The sequence below is a fragment of the Schistocerca gregaria genome, chromosome 7 (genome assembly GCF_023897955.1).
Source record: "Schistocerca gregaria isolate iqSchGreg1 chromosome 7, iqSchGreg1.2, whole genome shotgun sequence".
In the NCBI taxonomy this organism is placed as follows: Eukaryota; Metazoa; Arthropoda; class Insecta; order Orthoptera; family Acrididae; genus Schistocerca; species Schistocerca gregaria.
The window spans coordinates 526,802,394-526,823,470 of NC_064926.1; positions in this window are offsets into that span (position 1 = coordinate 526,802,394).

Here is a 21,077-nt window from a genome sequence, read left to right on the forward strand (position 1 = left end):
CATGCTACTCTATCCTCTGCAAGCTTCTTCATCTCCCAGTACCTACTGCAACCTACATCCTTCTCAATCTGCTTAGTCTATTCATCCGTTAGTCTCCCACTACGATTTGTACCCTCCACGCTGCCATCAAGTACTAAATTGGCGATCCCTTGATGCCTCAGAACATGTCCTATCAACCGATCCCTTCTTCTGGTCAAGTTGTGAAACAAGCTCCTCTTCACCCCAATTCTATTTAATACCTTGTCATTAGTTATGTGATCTACCCATCCAATCTTCAGCATTCTTTTGTATCACCATATTTGGAAAGCTTCTATTCTCTTCTCTTTATCGTCCACGTTTCACTTCCATACATTACACATACTTTCAGAAACGACTTCCTGACACTTAAATCTATACTCGATGTTAACAAATTTCTCTTCTTCAGAAACGCTTTCCTTGCCATTGCCAGTCTACATTTGATATCCTCTCTACTTCGACCATCATCAATTATTTTACTCCCCAAATAGCAAAACTCCTTTACTACTTTAAGAGTGTCTTTTCTTAATCTAATTCCCTCAGCATCACCCGACTTCATTCTACTACGTTCTATTATCCTCGTTTCGCTTTTGTTGATGTTCATCTTATACCCTCCTTTCAAGGCACTGTCCATACAGTTGAACTGCTCTTCCAAGTCCTTTGCTGTCTCTGACAGAAGTGCAATGTCATCGGCGAACCCCAAGTTTTTATTTCTTATCCATAGATTTTAATACATACTCCTAACTTTTCTTTTGTTTTCTTTACTGCTTGCTCAATAACAGATTGACTAACATCGGGGAGAGGCTACATCCCTGTCTCATTCCCTTCCAAACCACTGTTTCCCTTTCATGTCCCGCGACTCTTATAACTGCCATCTGGTTTCTATACAAATAGTAAATCGCCTTTCGCTCCCTATATTTTACCCCTGTCACCTTCAGAATTTGAAAGAGTGTATTCCCGTCAACATTGTCAAAAGCTTTCTCTAAGTCTACAAATACTAGAAACGAGGGGTTGCCTTTCCTGAATCTTTCTTCTAAGATATGTCGTAGGGTCAGTATTGCCCCATGTGTTCCAACATTTCTACGGAATCCAAACTGATCTTCGCCGAGGTCGGCTTCTACCAGGTTTTCCATTCGTCTGTAAAATAGTCGCGTTAGTATTTTGCATCTGGGACTTATTAAACTGATAGTTCGGTAATTTTCACATCTGTCAACACCTGCTTTCTTTGGAATTGGAATTATTATATTCTTCTTGAAGTCTGAGGTTATTTCGCCTGTCTGATACATTTTGCCCACCAGATGGTTCAGTTTTGTCAGGAATGGCTCTCCCAAGGCTCTCAGTAGTTCTAATGGAATGTTGTATACAACCGGGCCTTGTTTCGACCAGGTATGTGTACATAATTCACTGAAATTCCCTCCGACATCCTCTATGTCATGACGGAAACTAGTGTTCACTACGTCACATACGCTATGACTTTTCATGCGGTGGACCTCACGTCTGTGGGTTTGTTAGAACAACGTGATTTAGCGGTTTCAATTGAATATGAAGAAACAGAGGTGTTAGTAGAAAAGTAACCCAGTTGTGCGGAAACCCGTCAGTGATTTTGGGGTGCATGGGCGAGTAGCGCGCGACCAAAGAATCACGCCAGAGCCGCGACACTGGCCAATGCTCAGCGGGGCCGATCGGCCCGAGCTGTGGCCGTCAGCGCATCGACCGCTTACGCAGGCAGCGATTGGGTGCGGGCGGTGTTGCCCGCCGTGGTGAAGAGGTTCTGGAGTAGCGGAGAGGGGGAGGGGCAGAGGGAGGGGAGGAGGGACACGGCGAGGATCGCTGCGCTGCGGAAATTAAACTCTTCTCGTGCGGCGCCGATCAATGCAATCTCTTAGCGCTGGCCCGCCCAGGCCGGCCGCAGATAACGGATAATTCGGCTCCACCCGTGAGCCGCGAGCCGTGGGCCGCAGCCACAGCGGGTGCGCAGCCACGCAACGAGAAACCGCAGGCGTCCCGGCGCGCAGCGCGGTGACGCCTGCGGAGTTGTCGTCGGCCTGATGAGGCAGGCGACACTTGTCGCTCCTCTACCTGTGGTACACCTCTCCACCTGTACACCTAAAGCCAAGTTCCGGTGTGTGCCAGGGGTCACTCCTAGCACCACTAAATTAAGAAGTGCCTTACTCAAAGACACAAGTTTTACTACACAAATACGTTTTTGTAAGATTAATAGTTAGGTTAGAAGTGGCTCACTATTTATCTCTGCAGCCCCGTAACACCTGCTCGTCACACAACTTAATTAAGCTACTGGCCATTAAAATTGCTACACCAAGAAGAAATGCAGATCATAAACGGGTATTCAATGGACAAATACATTATTCTAGAACTGACATGTGATTACATTTTCACGTTATTTGGGTGCATAGATCTTGAGAAATCAGTACCCAGAACACCACCTCTGGCCGTAATAACGGTCTTGATATGCCTGGGCATAGAGTCAAACAAAGCTGGGATGGCGTGTACAGCTAACCATGCAGCTTCAACACGATACCACAGTTCATCAAGAGTAGTGGCTGGCGAATTATGACGAGCCAGTTGCACAGTCACCATTGACCAGACGTTTTCAGTTGGTGAGACAGGTGGAGAATGTGTTGGCTAGGGGAGTAGTAGAACATTTTCTGTATCCAGAAAGGCCCGGTACAGTACCTGCAACATGCGGTTGTGCATTCTCCTGCTGTAATGTAGGGTTTCGCAGGGATCGAGTGAAGGGTAGAGCCACGGGTCGCACCACATCTGAAATGTAACGTCCACTGTTCAAAGTGCGGTCAATGTGAACAAGAGGTGACCGAGACGTGTAACCAATGGCACCCCATACAATCAAGCAGGGTGATATGCCAGTATGGCGATGATGAATACGCGCTTCCAATGTGCGTTCATCGCGATGTCACCAAACAGAGATGCAACTATCAGAATGTTGCAAAAAGAACGTGGATTCATACGAAAAAATTACGTTTTGCCATTCGTGCACCCAGGTTCGTCATTGAGTACACCATCACAACGTTCAAGTCTGTGATGCAGCGTCAAGGGTAACCGCAGACATGGTCTCCGAGCTGATTGTCCACGCTGCTGCAATCGTCGTCGAACTGTTAGGGCAGATGGTTGTTGTTTTGCAAACGTCCCCATCTGTTGACTCAGGGATCGAAACGGGGCTCTACTATCCGTTACAGTTATGCCATTAAGATGCCTGTCATCTCGACTGCTAGTGATACGGGGCCGTTGGGATCCAGCACGGCATTTCGTAATACCCCCCTGAATCCGCCGATTCTATATTCTGCTAATAGTCATTGGATCTAGACCAACGCTATCAGCAATGTCGCGATACGATAAACCGCAATCGCGATAGGGTACAATCACACCTTTATCAAAGTCGGAAACGTAATGGACCGCATTTCTCCTCCTTACACGAGGCATCACAACAACGTTTCACCAGGCAAAGCCGGTCAACTGCTGTTTGTGTATGAGAAATCGGTTGGAAACTTTCCTCATGTCAGCACGTTGTAGGTGTCGCCAACAGCGCCAACCTTGCGTGAATAGTCTGGAAAGCTAATCATTTGCATATCATAGCATCTTCTTCCTGTCGGTTAAATTTCGCGTTTGTAGCACATCTTCTTGGTATACCAATTTTAATGTCCAGTAGTGTATATTACATCGTGGCAGGATCTTGTCCCAAAACCACGCAAAATTTGTGTTCTTATAACGTAGCATTAACAGTTGTCTTGAAAGCTGACAAACATTAACTCACATAGCACGCTAACAAACAAGACCAACATTAAGGTTTTGACAATGGCTATGCTTCAGCTGCCGTGCATGCAAGAGCTTCAAAGGATTGTAAAATAACAGCCAACTAGTTGTAAAGTATAGGTTTATTAAATCTGGACGATGGTTTCAACAGTTTAAAGATTGTCTTGCTCGGAAAGGTTTGTATGTTGAATGATGAATTCAACAACATTTAAACATAAAACATGATATCGAATCCTAAGGAATGTCAGTATGGCACGTTCAGAGCCTGTGACCTGAATCACAAGAGTCAGTCCATATCACTAGCTCTGAACGTTCCATACTGACATTCTTTAGGATTCGTGATCATGTTTTATGTTTATGTCATATATACAGAAATGATTCAAGTGACACACTACTCGTTGTTGCATCCATTGTCAGATGCGCCGCATTTTGAAACGTTTTAAGACAAATCGCTACAGTTACATGCCACTACTTTAAAATAAAGTAATTTAAATGGTAATTAAGTGGATGACACCCACTTGTACTAGACAGAGTCAACGAATTCCATATCGGATATAGATAATACATGATTCTACATACAATGCTTTCTAAAGAAGACAGTCTTTAAACTGTAAAAACTGTATTGAAGATTTAATAAACCGTTGCTTTGCTTCTGGTGGGCGTTTACTTCCAATCTATTGAAACGCGAACATATATTACCTTAAATCTGAATTGACAGAACAAATCGAGTTTTCATGAGGAATGGTTGTCATTCGGATAATACTAACATTGGTAGCACCAAATGGGGACGGTGGGCTTGGAATTCAATACCAAGTCCCCTTCCTGAGGTGGTGTTGGTGAAGGGTCATCTACATCTACTCTTTCCTCTTTTATTTTTGTTCTCATCCTTAAATATCCCACAAATCTATAATTTGGTACCTCCAAATTCGTGTAGTTTTCTTCAAAAATAATTATAATTGCTGAACGTAAATAAATCGTGCAGCGTCCGTCTCGTCCGCCTGTGAACTCGCAACCCGCATGGCACAACAGAGATGCGGGATGCCTTCATCTTAGGGAGTGAAACCAAACCAGATGCTTACGGTACGACCGAGGCCGCTCCTGAAGATGAAAATACAGCCTCGTCTCACAACCAACGGCTGCCATGGCCCGCTACCCGAGCACCGCTGATCGGCAGTAGCTCCGGAGCTCACCATCAATAAGCGGTGTATTTTCATACGCTACTTACTAGATAGCAAACAGTTGCAGAAGATCCGTTCGTCAACTGGCCTTTTCAGCTGGTGCACCGCCGGTCAGAAGGCAATTCGACATGCCGCCCGGCCTTACAGGGATCCGCCATCCTGGTCTAACCATCCACGCTCCTCGTCTGCTCGCAGCCCCGGATCGTCATGAGTATCAGTTTCGTACTATGATTCAAGAGTGTCATTTAACCGTGGTCTAGCCTTCCTGGAAATCTTTGTGATAAGTTGTTTTCTTTGGTGGACTTCCTCGAGTCAGAGACTTGTGAGAAAAACATCTTATTTTGTTAATTTTAATTTCAATAATGAACAGTCTCAGTGGCACCGTTTACCTAGAATTTACCTAGGTTTCAGTCGGGATAAGCCAACCTTATTCAGAATAAAAGTAACTACCGTTTGCCCATAGTGGACTTCGTCAAGCTAAAACTACAAATCTATAAATTATCGTCAAACTGTTAAACTTATCTGGCACTGCCTCGGCCCCCTTCGCGACCGCAATGCGGCAGCCACGAGTGCTGTACTGGAATTGACCGTAGTATCAAGCGGCCCACCTAGGCTACACAATACCTTGCGCCTGCGCTTAAACTGTATGATAGTTACTTGTTGAGACAAGGCGTGAACTTAACTCCTGACCTTGAATTTACTAATAAAGTGAAATAAAAGCTGTAGCTGAGGGAAAGCTCGTATATGTTAACCTGTGCAGAACGTACTTAGATCGACTGTCTTAACATTTATGAAGAATTCATTGGTCATGATATCAGGAAGAGATCATGTGCTTACAAGATATGGCGTAGCTAGGAAAATTTTTGTGCTTAACCATCAAGTTTAATCACCTAAGAAGAACTTACATGTGGGATGGATAATATAGTGCCAGCATCATCATTATTACGACTAGGCCTAGAAATTCCTTAAGACGCTATTGTTAAGCACTTGCTTAGCTATGGTAACAAAGTATGAACATCCTATAGACGTAGCACACAAATGGTCTTGATTGAACTTACGAACAAGTATAAATGGTTATAATGGCTCTGAGCACTATGAGACTCATCTTCTGAGGTCATTAGTCCCCTAGAACTTAGAACTAGTTAAACCTAACTAACCCAAGAACGTCACACACATCCATGCCCGAGGCAGGATTCGAACCTGCGACCGTAGCGGTCTCGCGGTTCCAGACTGCAGCGCCTAGAACCGCACGGCCACTTCGGCCGGCAACAAGTATAAATCTAATCTGTAACATCCGGCAATATGGGCCATATAAATTAGATGGTCATTATTCAAGATTTGACCTGAAATGGCTGGAATCAAGTCAGAAAGTAATGCAAGTGTATGATTGAGCTTCTTGGCGAAGTTATGGTTATGAGTTGCAGATAACACAATAGTAGGGCATAATGCGGTGGCAGTGGGGTACTCAAGTTACCCTCATGGAGATGATCCACACACATACTGTACAAACTGTGTGTGGACCACTGTCATCATAATTCGGGCCTGGAGACCACTGTCATTAAACTTAGGGAATGACAGCGGCAATACGCTTAAAGCTAAAGTGTGACTTGGCGAACATCGCTCCAGTCAAGACACTTAAAAGCTATTGACCGACATAGGTCAGTTATGCCCAAAGCTAAAATGTGACTTGGCGAACATTCCTCTGGTAAACACACTTAAAATAATTGACGGACATAGGTCAATATGTACTTAAATAACTAGTCCAAATTATGAGAGGATGACGGAAAATGGTTAAATTGTGATTTGGCGAGCAATGCTCCAAAGAGACCTTTAAAAGTCGTAGAGTGAGATCAATTCAAACTGATCCGGCTAATCTGAACCAAAATTTCGTATCCAGTAGATTGTGGCAAATTGATGTTACCCTTTCGTGATTCTTATATGCATATGGCTGCTATTAATTAAGTTAATAAAAAGTTGTGTATGACTACGTGATAGCGCCACGGCTTTCTATACCTAGACGTTGGCTTTATATTATCCTTCCCACTCCTAAGTTCTTTTTCGGTGATTAAACTTCATGCTCAAGCACAAAAACATTCCTAGATAGGCCATACCTTATAAGCACATGATTTCTTCCTCATATCATGACCAATGAGTACTTCATACATGTTAATAGAGTCAATCTAAGTACGTTCTGCACAGGTTAACACATACGCCCTTTTCCGCAGCTATACCTTTTACTTCACTTTACTAATAAATTGACGGTCAGAAGTTAAGTTCACTTCTTATCCCAACTAGTAACTACCAAACAGTTTATGCGCAGGTGCAAGGTATTGTGCCGCCTAGGCAGGTCTCATGACGCTACGGTCAGTTCCAATACAGCACTCGTGGCTGCCGCATCACGGTCGCGAATGGGCCGAGACAGTGGCAGATAAGTTTTACAGTTTGACGATAATTTATGGATTTGTAGTTTTAGCTTGACGATGTCCATTGTGGACTAACGGTAGATTCTGTTATTCTGAAGAAGGTTGGATTATCCCGACTAGACCCCAGGTAAATTCTAGGTAAACGGTGCAACTGAGGCTGTTCATTATTAAAATTAAAATTAATATTTAGACAATTGCTGACAGGGCCGCGAAATGTTGAAGATATTTAAGATCTTATTTTGTTAACATTCTGTTACAAGACCCGTAGGATCAATATAGTGTTTCTGGCTTAAATTGTGTTTTGTAAGTGTGGAGACAGATATACATACAATTGCACGGTATTACTATTTCAAATATTTACAAACCACCCAAAACTACATGGCCCGATTTTGTCCTACACACAGCAGAACATCCTGAAATTTACATAGAAGGCTTCAATAGTCTCAAAATGATAAAAATGTGAGAATATTTGCAGAATGGGTTGAAGAAAAAATCTTCATCTCTTGTTTGATGCCAGAGATCAAGACACTTTCAGGTCAGCTATTTGGGACAAGGATTAAAATCCTGAATAGTGCTTTGTTAGCTGCAACGAAAGTGGCTTTCCCATCAACGCCACAAGGAAAGTAATAATACTAATTGGTTGCACGGTTTCTGTCTTACGATCATTCCCGCATGCTCGATGAAATTTCCAGAAAGCTGACGGGACAAAGTTTTCAACGGAACTGGATAAGACAATTTCTGGATGCCTCAATCACATAAGAACTATGAACACTACTTAAACTAACTTAAACTTAAAACAACACGCACACTCAGCCATGCCCGAGGGAGGACGCGAACCCCCTGCGGGGACCGTGCAGTCACTGGCATGGCGCCTTTAACCTCGCTGCCACTCTGCGCGGCAGTAAAACCAGACCAAATTTCTTCCCACATCATTACTACCTCAAGAGTGCCTCCCGACAAGAAACATATATGACATATCAGACGACAGCTTCGTGACCTGAAAAATATGACATCTCCATCATCAGAATATGTCCATCCCTTCACAGTTTCAGACATTGACTCTGGACTGAAGGACCTCAAACCTCTTAAGGCACCTGGATTACATGGTATCCATCCAAATTTCCTGATCCATATGGGAGGAAGAGCTAAGAAATGGCTGGTAGAATTATTCACTGACATCCTGCTGACTGGTCAACTTCCATTGCAGTTCAAAAGGCGATGATAATATTTGTTCTGAAACCTGGCAAACCCAGCAAATTGGTATAAAGCTATCGCCCCATTGCCCTTCTTAGCTGCTGCTACAAGCTTTTTGAAAGGCTAGTATATAACAGAGTAATTAGCGCTATCCTAGAGAATGTTCCAGTTGATCAGGCAGGCTTCAGAACAGGGTGTAGCTGCTGCGACCAAGTATTGTCTCTCATATCCTTCATATAGTCAGGATGCCAAATGAAGCAGAAAACATCTCTTGCGTTTGTTGATCTAACTGCCGCCTTCGACACTGTGTGGAGGGAAGGCCTTATCTACAATTTTCTCCGCATCGTACCCTGCAGAACAATAGCTAGACTTATTAACAGCATGCTAAGCGACCGGAAGTTCCAGGTAATCACTGGGAGCAACATAAGTAAGGAGAGGAAGAAAAACAGTGGATTGCCCCAAGGATCAGTTCTCTCATCATTACTGTTCAATCTGTATTTATATGTTCTACCTGACACTTCGTCCAGAAAATTCTGCTATGCCAGTGACCTAGCTCTAGCTGTACTACACCAGGATATGAAGACAACAGAAGAGATTCTAACCAATGACCTGTCTGTATAAGATAATAACTTCAAAATCTGGAGACTCCAGCCCAGTGTGAGTAAAACGGAAGTGTATTGCTTCCATTTAAATAACCGGTTGGCGAATGTGAAAACTGGAAGTAAGTTTCAGAGGCAGAATTCTTCCTCATAATTGGAACCCAAAATATCTTGGTGTAATCCTTAACCGTACACTATGCTTCAAACAACACCTTCTTAACTTAGCTCAAAAGCTGAGGACTCGAAACAACATCCTCCATAAGCTATGCGGAATTATCTGGGGGTCTTCAGAAACCACCCTGCGATCTTCACTTCGGGGCTTGGTGTACTCAAGTGCTGAGTATTGTGCACCTGTTTGAATGAACAGTCATCATAGAAGGCTTGTTGACACCCATCCGAAAACGACAATGCGTATAATATTTGGCGCAATCAGATGTACTTCCACTGTTAACCGGTATCATGTCTCTTAATCTACACAGATGTACTGCCCTTATGAGGGAATTCCACAAGATCTCCAGTAATTCTAACCTGCCCGTGAATAGCGACCTGCCACTTTTAAATCGCAAGAGACTGAAATCACTCCATCCATCTTTGTGCGACGCTGCTGAAAGGTCGCTAAGGATTTCAAACCCCTTGAAGAATGGAAAGGTCGGTGAGAAGCAGTGACAGATGTGCGCCTGCATAACATCTTCTCAGGTGCTAAACTTCCACGTGCATTCGACCTACCACGCAAGACCTGTACTCTCAACAGAATCTGTACCGGCCATGGCCGATGGAGGGATGCTTTCTTTAAGTAGAAAAGGCTGTCTAATCCTGCCTGTGACTGCGGGTCTCCATTTCAGACTGTTTAAAATGGTTTAAATGGCTCTAAGGACTATGGGACTTAACATCTTAGGTCATCAGTCCCCTAGACACAGAACTACTTAAACCTAACTAACATAAGGACATCACACACATCCATGCTCGAAGCAGCATTCGAACCTGCGACCGTGGCAGCAGCGCGGTTCCGGAATGAAGCGCCTAGAACCGCTCGCCCACAACGGCCGGCCACCAGACTGTTCACCACATTGTCAGTGAATGAGGATTCGAGCTTATCACGGTGTTGAAGAGGACTTCTTGCTATCAACTCCAGATGCATTGCGCTTCATTGAAGGACTGGATATTAAGTTGTAAAGCCAAACGTAACTTCCTTGTGTGTAAATATGTACATATGTATATGTAATTTAATTTTATGATATGTCTGTATTAGCGATACGCTAAATACACTCCTGGAAACTGAAATAAGAACAAGGTGAATTCATTGCCCCAGGAAGGGGAAACTTTATTGACACATTCCTGGGGTCAGATACATCACATGATCACACTGACAGAACCACAGGCACATAGACACAGGCAACAGAGCATGCACAATGTCGGCACTAATACAGTGTATATCCACCTTTCGCAGCAATGCAGGCTGCTATTCTGCCATGGAGACGATCGTAGAGATGCTGGATGTAGTCCTGTGGAACGGCTTGCCATGCCATTTCCACCTGGCGCCTCAGTTGGACCAGCGTTCGTGCTGGACGCGCAGACCGCGTGAGACGACATTTCATCCAGTCCCAAACATGCTCAATGGGGGACAGATCCGGAGATCTTGCTGGCCAGGGTAGTTGACTTACACCTTCTAGAGCACGTTGGGTGGCACTGGATACATGCGGACGTGCATTGTCCTGTTGGAACAGGAAGTTCCCTTGCCGGTCTAGGAATGGTAGAACGATGGGTTCGATGACAGTTTGGATGTACCGGGCACTATTCAGTGTCCCATCGACGATCATCAGAGGTGTACAGCCAGTGTAGGAGATCGCTCCCCACACCATGATGCCGGGTGTTGGCCCTGTGTGCCTCGGTCGTATGCAGTCCTGATTGTGGCGCTCACCTGCAAGGCGCCAAACGCGCATACGACCATCATTGGCACCAAGGCAGAAGCGACTCTCATCGCTGAAGACGACACGTCTCCATTCGTCCCTCCATTCACTCCTGTCGCGACACCACTGGAGGCGGGCTGCACGATGTTGTGGCGTGAGCGGAAGACGGCCTAACAGTGTGCGGGACCGTAGCCCAGCTTCATGGAGACGGTTGCGAATGGTCTTCGCCGATACCCCAGGAGCAACAGTGTCCCTAATTTGCTGGGAAGTGGCGGTGCGGTCCCCTACGGCACTGCGTAGGATCCTACGGTCTTGGCGTGCATCCGTGCGTCGCTGCGATCCGGTTCCAGGTCGACGGGCACGTGCACCTTCCGTCGACCACTGGCGACAACATCAATGTACTGTGGAGACCTCACGCCCCACGTGTTGAGCAATTCGGCGGTACGTCCACCCGGCCTCCCGCATGCCCACTATGCGCCCTCGCTCAAAGTCCGTCAACTGCACATACGTTTCCCGTCCACGTTGTCGCGGCATGCTACCAGTGTTAAAGACTGCGATGGAGCTCCGTATGCCACGGCAAACTGGCTGACACTGACGGAGGCGGTGCACAAATGCTGCGCAGCTAGCGCCATTCGACGGCCAACACCACGGTTCCAGGTGTGACCGCTGTGCCGTGCGTGTGATCATTGCTTGTACAGCCCTCTCGCAGTGTTCGGAGCAAGTATGGTGGGTCTGACACACCGGTGTCAATGTGTTCTTTTTTCCATTTCCAGGAGTGTAAAAAAGAAACTGTGTTTTGTTTTGGCTACTTTGTCGACATCTAGCAGTGTTCTTGTTTACTGGTCTTTCCCAATAAAAACACATTGAGGGATATCGTTCGCGTTTTTTCTCTGCTACCACTGAAGAGCAGACAAAAGCGCTCCACACAACCCCACCTCCACATCATGCTCCATGGGCACCGTCACTGTGCCCCCAACTGCGTAGCATAATTCTGCTGCCCATGGTGGCCTAGGGCGCTGGCTAAGAGGCCTGTGTGGAGCACTACGAACTGCATAAAGTAGTAAGATGGCAGGCCTTAGTAATCATACCACAGCTTAAAGAAAAAAAAGTACCGCTAACACGCACATCAAGCTAGCATAACAAAAACTGACACATACTGCAGGCCTTTCGAAATGATATACCGAAAAGGATAAAAATCACCTTAATTTTAAGCATTGCACATATTCTGATTTTTACTACATCACTAATATAACAGGTGATTTAGTAGTGGACAGGTTGCGGAGTTTACTACACACAAGGTGAAAAATAATAAAACCGACAGCTCGTAGGGTCAGATATCTGTCTGGAGATTGAGACAACAAAGGTCCTATGAACATATGTTGTGAGTGTATGGGTTTTATTTTGTCAAGTTTCGCAATGGATTGATCCAACAAGTACCATTTGGCTCCTGCAAGAAATAATTTCCACCTCACACTAGTACAGAAGACAGAAAGACATCCTAATGTACCAACAAGAACTGCTTGAAAAACATTCAGCATCAAATACTTCTGGAGTCGTCTGCTGTAAGAAAACGACACAGCAATATTCTATATTCTTACATAAGTAGTGGATTACTAGGGTACCAGAGTATTGATAGTTCGTGTAAGAACAACATTAAACTAAAGCAAAATATTATTTATTACAAAAAATTTCTGAGAAATCAAGTGAAATTCTTTCTCATAAATTAATAAATTTCTGGGTTCTTTTTGGAACAGTAGATTGCCTCTTATGGATAGGGATGCTATTAATTTACAAAGTATGGAAAGGTTATTTTCTCCCTTTTCTTTAAGAATGGCTGAGAGCCGCGCCTACACAACTTGAATAACTTCTCTAGGGAAGGTCAAGGCTGTCGCGTGAGAAATGTAGTGGAGTGTACCGTTATGGAGGACAGATGGGGCAGTGGCCGAGCGCTTCTAGGCGCTACTGTCTGGAACCGCGCTACCGCTTCGGTCGCAGGTCGAATCCTGCTTCGGGCATGGATGTGTGTAATGTCCTTAGGTTAGTTAGGTTTAAGTAGTTCTAAGATATAGGGGACTGATGAACTCATATGTTAAGTCCCATAGTGCTCAGAGACATTTTAACCATTTTGAACCATTTGACAGATGGGGCTCGCATACGCCGTAGCGCACAAACCGTGAGCTGTGACGACTGCTGCCTGTGTCGCTCGGTGCTGACAAATAACACAACTATCTCTTTCTATCTGGACTGACCTTCGCCAGTCAAACTGTTCCTATGCCTTGATGAAGTCCAAGACTCCTATCCACCCCTAGGCGAACTATTGGTGTGGTACACCAGTCAGATAACCAGTCCATCACGATGCCACTCAATATTCGCTCGCTGGCGTTTAACTAGTATTCTGTGTTCACACCGCACAAGAAGTGTTGCATTCACAACAGTGAACAACGCTTAATTGCGAGCGACTCAATATAGAATATTACTTTGAAGTGAAGTACTGAGGAGAAACTTTGTTTCTCCCTCTTTGCATACACATACAAGGGCACTCGCTCTTGTTACCTGTTCCCACTCCAAGAGCGACAATGGAACGGCCCCTCTTTCTGGATAAGTTGCAAGGCTATATCGTTCGCTGTCTTCCCTCACTCCAGAGGCTCATTGTGTCGGAAATATTCCGCCAATCAGCCTTGCTCTTTTAAAAAGGAGAATGACGTTTCGTTTAAGTCGACCAATGCAGAAAGATGTGGCATCTATGTTAGGCGTATACTGTCCTTATATGAGAACTCTGTACCTACGCAGTCACTCCGTCAAAAAATGCGTCTTCTGGTCGCTCCCACACAGTGTAGCAGAATTTGTTATCCTTTCGCTCAGGCAAAAGCTGTCGTCTCTCTGGGCAGTCGTTCCAGCCGAAGGAGGTGTGCTTCGACCCACCCCTCTGAAGGGACGGGCCTCCCAGCGGGACAACCGCCTTCCCCTAGAATGGAAATCCCTGTTTTCATCATGTCGTGTATGCCAGCCTCGACTTTTTCAGCCTCGGTGCGCACTTCAGATTTACTTATTAGGTTTGTATATAGCTTACATGAATTGACTCTACCATATCGAGTTTGGGTTCAAAAGAAGTCTCTTGATGTGCAGAATACGACTGTGAGGAAAGAATATACAAGAAATGAAGGTCAGGAGACCATGCCACCTTACCGTTCCAGAAATACATCGTTGCTGGGGTATATGGTGATGACGAATGAAAGTCCCTCTGACCATGTGCTGTGTGTGCTTTTTATGATGCAAAAATGTACTGTGCTGCAACCAGCAGAATGGTCTTGTATTTAAGTCTTGAGCAAGCTGAGACAGTCTATGTACAGCCAAGACGGAGACAGTCGCGAGGCAGCACGGCTATATCAAAACAAGTACCGTCAGAGATAGGAACGACATCATACAATATTTCAAGTCCTTTTTGGGCTTTTGTGTGATAATATGTCTTTTCAGACGAACGTGCAAAGTGGCGGCGGGCTGTGCCTACACCTTATTTGGAGAACCTAGTTCTGCCTCTCGACTGTTTCCATCTACTTGGTCGTACAAAAACACCATGTCGACATGTTCACGACATGGATACCGCACCGTTTTGTTGCTTAAAATGTGCTCCGTCAGTGAGACAGTCTACAGCATACAAGGAACACGCGGCACGTGCTTCGAGGAACTTTCATTCATCAGCGTCATACACCATGCCAACGATGGATTTCCAGAGACATGCTCCTAGGACTTTTCTTACTCCGTTTCCAGTCAAGAAACCGTCCCTACAGTTTTTCTGGTTTTATTCATGTTCGCCCTGCATATCTGCCACGCCTGGCTGAAATAGTGGCCCTGACACAGCTGGGAAATGAGTCGAATGAGATTTTATGACAGATAAGGTTACTTTTTTACATGCTGCTTCAACTCTGTAACTTAGTTTTCTAATTGTCATGACAGGCGAGCGGTGGTGCCGGTCCACTCTCTCGGCAAAGCTCCTTTCAATGGGTGAGAGATCTGAAGACCGAGTTCGTCAGCACAGCACTCCAACACCGCCTCTGTCATGGATAGTCAGTACAAGACAGCTTAAGTGAGTGTTATGTTACCTTGTTGAAAACAGTACGAAGACTTCGTTGAAAAAGCCCACTAACAGAAGAACGAAATTAGATGTCGTCTTAAATAAATTTTGCATATCTTATCTACATTCCATTCGTAGTCATGCTTGAGTTAAATTAAACCATATTCAAAGTTTACGCATCTCGTTTTCACCTCTACAAAATCTTTCAAATTTCGCGTAGAGTTTCACTTAATGTAATGCAGCGCAGTAACTATCGCATATAACGAAAAGAAATTCAGTCCTTTATAGAGTGAAGGTGTCGACTATAAGCTGTAGTAAAATGAGTTTCTTTCAGCTAGGTGTTTTCTTAAAACAGGATGATAAATATTTTATTACTGCCGGAAAGCCGACTCTAAACATAGCCAACAGCGTTTCGGGAACAGTACAGCCGCAACAAAATCCGCCCTCAGCAAGGAATGCAGGGAGCTTATCTGCAGCAGTGAAAGTGATAACATGCCAGTAACGCAATGCCTGATTCCGAACCAAGGGTGATCGGCTTGTGTGCCGAATGGCACCCCATACCATCACGCCAGGTGTACGGTCCCTACTATCGCCAGGAACGAAATCAGTTGGAGCCTTAGTAAGGCTCCATTTATTTCAATATTGTACAATGAACCGGCACTGGTCTGAAAATTAGATTTGTCGCCTCTCGTATGTTCAGCGTCGTTATTGACTGCACAAGTGTCGGCGCGTCCCTGGCTGCTGCCGCAAGAAAGGAACCTGCAGCACTGTTTACGTGCTGACAGTCGGTGATGCTAAACCACCCACGGTGATCCTTGTCTTGCTCCACACAAGCACGTTTCCTTAACATTTATGATATCGTAATATGATCGTTCATTTCTCAGCAGATAATGTCGGTCCTCGAGATGCCTCCCCCCCCCCCCCCCCTGGCGGGTTCTCACCCGCATCACGTCGTAATTCTGCACGATGTTTCGGCAAAAATGCTCTTTGCCATTTTGAAGTGATGCCTGCCCTGCCCGTGTTGGCACCCTACACATAATAGCTTAAATGCCTCCATAACTAGACTCCTGTAGTTATCTGTGCAGACACCTCTGTGGATGGTGGGAATAATGACGCCAGACTCGAAATACGGCGAGTCATTGAACTTTAAGCCCTACAGTACCAACGTATTTTTCAGGCATTAGGAAGTGAATTGGCGGTGGGGGGGGGGGGGGCGTGGCGGGGGCGATACTTTGTGCCGAACACAGAAAAATTTTATTGCTCAAATTTAATTTTTGTTGACTTTTTTAACAAAATAATGTATAAAGAATTATTCATATGAAATAACACTGGACAACAACAAATAATTTTTTAATGTTTCGAGCACTTCCTGAGGCAATTCCTACTAATTTTGCGTTGAGAAAAACAAATATGACAATGAAAAATTTTTATTAGCTCTACTGTCTATGATATACACAAGGTGGAAGTATTATATATTAAAGGATTGAGAGAAAAGGATACATTTTAATTACATACATGCTAACAACGATGAAAATGGATTTGATTTTTTAAAATGGTATTTACATGTTGAGGGTTCTAAAATGCTGAAAAAATACTTCCCAGATGGTCGTGTCTGAATAGAATCATGTGGTGGGCAATTGACTTCGTCGTCTTTTAGCTTCCCTCTTTTAATGGAGTTCCGCAGAATCCATATACAAAAATCAATAGTAATCAGCAAGCATTACTTCATTCCAACAGCCCTGATATCTTTGTCCCATAACAGAAGTGTCCTGAGGGAATCTCTCACCATGTTCATCACTAACAGCTCCACAACTAGGAGGGAAAAAGTCTAGGTGGGAGTGGAGAAAATGGCCCTTAAAGGACATGTTGCATCCATGGTTACGGTATTTTTGCAGGAGCACTGTCACCAAATGCTTGTAGTTGTCATCTCTTTTGTTGCCTAAAAATCCATGAACAGCGCCCTTGAAGGCGTCCCAAGCTTCCTTTCCTTTCCCCTCCATAACTTGGTCATGTGCCGGATCCCTAACAACTGCTCTTATTTGTGATCCGACAAAAATGCGTTCCTTAACTTTTGCATCACTTAGTTTCGAAAATTTCTCTCTATGTACTTAGAAGCCCGTTCTTCTCGGTTCATGGCTTTGACAAAGTTCTTCATCAAACCCAGCTTGATATTCAGGGGTGGAAGAAGAACGTCTTTTGGGTCCACAAGAGGCTTGGCAGCGACATTTTTCTCGCTAGGGTGAAGATTTCTTGAAGGCCAGTCTTCTTTAATATAACGCAATTCCCTATCTCTACTGTCCCACATACATAATAAGCAGCAATGCTTTGTGTAACATATATGTGCAAGACTTATACTGGTCCCCTACTTTCATACCGAAGTAATACTGATAGGCAGTCTTTACAACAGGCGTCAGGTTTCTGTGAGGCAAATGTTATTTCACCACAACTATAATAAAAGTTATTAACCATATTTACACATTTTCGTGGCATTTTTACAAATTTTACAGTAATAAAGCACTCGCGAACCAGAGATTTTGCATTTATTTCAGTAGAAACTAAGTGTAATTCACAGTCACAGCAACATTATCTATGTTTATGACTTACAAACGGCTGAAGAGCATTTGTGTGTCGTTATTTAACGGGTGTGCCAACGCCTAAAAAAAAAAAAAGGAAAATTCCCCAAATTTTTAAATCTTTGCTCTAAAAAATGAAATGTCACTTTATCTTCAAAACAAGAGATAATTTCTCATTCTTATGGCGATTTTTGAATTCAACAGAAGGAAATACTTGTAAATTTATTATTTTTAAGCCCGAAGCATTTTCATTGTTGCCCAGTGTAATGGTCCAAAAACTGTCATTATCTTCTAGCACACTCTGCAAAATCACATTGAGTATTTTCTACTTTTTTCATCGTTTAAGGTTTTTAGTCTTTTTTTTCGTGAGCAGTATTTCTACATTGCTAGTAAAAGTCTATACTGTGTTATTGAATAACACTTAATTACAATTTAAAATTTTTATATTTATTTTAGGTTAAATATAACAGTTTACACCACCTTCTTCGGAAACGTCTTCGCACTTGGAACATTTAACAGTTTTCTTGCTGTGTTTACTGGATGTGTACCGCTTACAATTGTTAACATGTCATTTTTGTGATATTCACTTTATTATTCATTATTTTTGACTGTTATTACGACAAAACATGTGATATCCTCACCTCTCTCCATCAGATTTCTTTGTAGTGGACTCCTGCTTAATATTCCGTCCCAGAATACCTCCCATGGCTGAAATCACACACTTCTCGAGTCCTCTAATAGGCTTTTGATGGGTAGATACCGGCGAAACATCAGACAACGCTCGAAGGCCCATGATTTGAATACATCGAAGTTTTGGAGGTACGGGCCGGCACCGTTTCTCTAATAAAAGCCTTTTTTCCTGTAAAATTTTACAGCTGCATTAACTTGAAATTTTTGAAAACATTATCAGCGATCTTATATTAATATGATAATTAAAAAACAGTCTTGATCGCAAATTTCTTTTAATCGAAGTGACCGGCTTCTATCCTTAGGGATCACAGACAGACTCTGAAACAACATACGTACAGATGAGGGATCCTTACAGTATCGTATATACACTGAAATACAATTACAAACTACATCTATCCAGAACGGCAGGTGGACTTCCATGGAGAAAGATGCGCCGACACACGACGCTGGACTGACTGCTAAATGGATAGGCAGGGTGTGGTCTTAAATAGAACTAGTCCCGCTCACCGTTCTGTGTATGATATCAGTGCTAACCAGTCAAAAGTATGGTGTGATCTATACTAGCATAAAATGTATTACATTAGTCTGTATTACTTAGATCTGAAGAAGATTTAATGTTAAAATATGTCGTAAAGTTAGTATGAAATAGCTATTCGTCAAAAACCATAAACTGTTGTAAACAATTAGCGTAATAAAAACCAGTATAGGCTGCCCTCTGTTATCCATTCCGTAAAATACGTGCTGTTGGCAAAGATTTCAGTGTATATACGATACTGTAAGGATCCCTCTATCTGTACGTATGTTTTTCAGAGTCTGAAGATGACCCTTAAGGAATGAAACTGGTCACTCCGATTAAACGCAATTTGCGATCAAGAGTGTTTTTTAATTGTTGTATTAACTTGATTTTAAAATTGTAAGCGAACATTCGTTATCATGAACAACAAGATCCTCAATATAGTTTATCGATGAAAGTTTCTGAAACATTATTTTAACAGATCAAAGAAGTGCTCGCAGAATCAATTTACAACGCTTAACACTTAAAATCCATTTTCAAGCAAAGGAAAAAAATACAAACTACATAATTCGAGATGAAATAAAAGATTCTAGCACCATATGGCAGTACCAAAATTTTTGTAGATATCACCTGTAATTTCTGAAGGCAATAAAATACTGATCACAAAATTTTCAATTAAAACAACTTAACTACGATAAAAATGTGATTACCATCAACGTACACTCAAACTCCATAGCCTCTACGATGCGCACCGTATCAAAAAATATTTTCCTTCCTTTTAAACACTTTACACCACAATTAACGACGCATGTAATCTTTTCCTTCCAAAATAAATGACAAAAAATCAACTCCTAATGTTAGTGATTACATCCGTTAAAAAATATACAATACGTATATTTTGATTTCGTCGTGGTCAAGCGCTGTTGTGCACCGTGCTCTCCTTGAGGATCACATGCGTCATGGGAACGATTTTCTACGATGTACAAAACGTTAACAGGGCGTAATCAACTTACACAAATTGCCTGTTGGGATTAAACGTCGATGTGGATGCGGCTCGAAAATCTTAAAACGGGCGAGTGAGTAGATGCGGTGCTATTGAACACTTCGAATATACCGCACAGCACCAAACAGCAGTACGGTGGGGTAAACAAGAGACAAATACACAACTGTTGGAAGGCAACCTCAGCAAGGCAGTACGAAAGTATTTGGTCTTGGGAGGTCCACATCACACAACAGAATGGCGTCCCAAGCAAAATTATGAAAATACTATCGGCGATTTCGCCATCACAAATAGAACCATAAAATACCATAAGAAGTGAACTGCAATTGCCACGATACATAAGCGTCCGAATGAAAAGCTCCAGTCAGTCTCTCCCTTACTGCAAACACTCAACAGCTCTGTACCTCCAAAGTTCCCTCGTGGACACTACCAGTGTGTCAATTACTCTTCAGAGCTGTAGATAACAGATTACCACGCTTGTCTTAATAAGACAAGCAACGATTATGTCCTTCCCTTGATTCCACCTTCCATCCAAAACAGTCATTTTATTTCAACCTTCCAAATAGACGACAATGCCGATATCAACGTTTCCTCCCAACCAGCGCTCTAACTTTAGGCTGCAATACCGAGGCGAAGCTTACACCACACACAAGTCTGACATACGCGCCTCCAGAGTGCAACCTTTTTAGAATTCTTATTTTCACCTCATACACCAAACTTGCCATAATTCTCTGTCGGAATCCAAGGGTAGAACCAACAAATCACTTTTCAGCCCTTGAATGGCCACACGATGATCTCCATCGGGACAACACCGGCTCTCCACACTAGGATCTTCGAGCCCATGGAGTTCCGTCCCCAAAACCGATTGCCTCTCGTGCGCCCACCGACCAAGCGGCCTTGCCCTCCAACACCGACGTCGCTCCTCACGCACAGTCCAGAACTAACTCACTCCAAGCACCTTCTTCCTCCTTCTGTACGTCTCGCGGTGCGCGGGAAGCCAACTCGCCTAAGATATGTGGCGACGAGAGACTACAATCCGATCTCGATATTGACATCCCGGCGTGTACTGAAAAGGCGGGTGTTTCAAAAAACAAAACCAAAAATTCAATAGCGAGAAATACCG